Genomic DNA, 1,790 nt, shown 5'->3' on the forward strand with positions numbered 1-1,790 from the left:
TGGGGGCTGCGGCCGCCCCCACCTCGGCCGCGCGAGGACCGGCGTCGGGGGCTGTGGCCGCGGCTGAAGTGACTGTGGAGGACGCCGAGGCGCTGCCGGCGGCGGCGGGCGAGCAGGAGCCGAGGGACCCGGACCCCGACGACGACACCGAGCTGCGGCCGCGGGGCAGGTGAGTGAGGCGCCACCGAGCCGAAAGGGCCGGGGTCACGCGTCCTCCCTGGGCGCCTCTACTTGCGAGGCGGCAGGTGGCCAGGGAACGGCGACGCCTTCGCATCCTCCAGCCGGCTACCCGGCTGCGCTGGGCTGGGCTCGGCTCCCTGTAGAGAGCAGCATCCTCGGATGAGCCGGGGATGCTTGGAGAAAGCGGTGCAGAGGTTTGAAAGAAATGGCACTGTTAGTCTTTCATTGTTTTCCGGCCTCATTCAACCCGCTAGCAACCTTTCTTCATTTTTCCTTTATGCAAATCACCCTTTACTTAGGGGTGATGTAACAGCAGTTTTGCAAAAGGCCTTTCGAAAGTGATGCGTGCCCACTTGCCCATAAACCACTCGGTAGTGCCCCTGGACGCGGGGAGCGCGCAGTGTTTCTCTAATTGAGATCTTCGAAACACCTGTATCAGAATCGCCTGGGGATGCTGGTTGGTTGATGTACAGGTTTCTAGGCTCCACCCTGGCTTTACGGAATCGAAATATTTTTCTTTGGATAAGAACCTGGAAGCTCTCTGGATAATTCAAGAATAGTTTGAAATTTAAGAGCTTTGGTTATAGATTCTTGAATACTGTCGGTGCTTTGATATTAAGGGGTTTATTATATGAACGTTTAATTTAGTATTTTCTTTACTGGGGTTCTTAGTCTTAAGAATATCACTTCAAGGGGCTTGTTTTAAAGCACTTTTCCAAGTTGGGCTATGAATGTAAGGCATTTACCATTAGTTATTTTGCAGATAGCCAGTCTGTAGCACAGTGAGGGAAAATGTGAGGTGGTATTTAACAAATGGAATAAAAACATTAGGTAAATCAAGCCAGCAAGGGTTAGAATCTGAATTACAAAGTATGTAAACTTTAGAGCAATAACTAGATTATAATTTAGATTTTAATTTCAGTTAAATATAAGAACACTGATCTATATACGTAGAGTACTGTAAGGAGAAATACAAAAATTCTCCAGGTACCGTTTGAATGTTTATATTGAACTTTTTTTAGGCTGCAAGGACGTAGCAACATTTTCTTAGGTTTGCTAATGAGTCATCTCTTCTGCAAGAGTACTGTTTTTCTTAAACTTCTGAGACAGCTGCTCCAAGTAAGTGATGGTGAAGTAGACTAAGATGTTTTGGTTGCCTCCCAATGCACATCTTTTAGCAAGTATTAAAGTCTGAGATTCCCTGGGGTTACAGAGGTTAGGCAGGGAAATCCTGACCTGCAGCAGGCATATACAGGCCAGCAGTGGGGAAGAGATGAGAGACCTCCAAAGGCGTTACAGAGCCGAAGCAGTGCAGAGTAAATCCCGGGTGTCCAAAGGTTTTGTTTTCACTGGGTTGGTCCTGAGGATGAGGAGGTAGGTTATAAGATAAGAAAAAGGCTGGAGCAGAAAAGCCTACCCTTGAAAAGTGATTAGAATTCTGGTAGACATAGGGCTTGAAACGTCAACAAACCCAGAGGCTATAATTATATGTGGAGAACGTTTTGTCTGTACCTCTCTGCACGTGACCTGTGTGTGTGAGAGAGAACAGATGTGTATGCTGTGCAGGGAGGAGTAGAACACAAGAGCAGAAAAAGAGGTTAGAAGGGGGG

General features: G+C 47.9%; 1 protein-coding gene across 1 annotated transcript in view; it reads left to right on the forward strand.

The window, feature by feature from the left end:
- Window positions 1-6: 6 nt before the first annotated feature.
- Window positions 7-1,790, forward strand: part of Eif2ak3 (eukaryotic translation initiation factor 2 alpha kinase 3) — a 91,178-nt gene continuing 89,394 nt past the window's right edge. Inside the window, exon 1 of the mRNA XM_004649100.2 lies at window positions 7-169. The gene's annotated coding sequence lies outside the window, so the exon portion shown is untranslated. The remainder of the gene's footprint in view (window positions 170-1,790) is intronic.

Source organism: Octodon degus, unplaced genomic scaffold (genome assembly GCF_000260255.1).
Source record: "Octodon degus isolate 3935 unplaced genomic scaffold, OctDeg1.0 scaffold00162, whole genome shotgun sequence".
NCBI lineage: Eukaryota > Metazoa > Chordata > Mammalia > Rodentia > Octodontidae > Octodon > Octodon degus.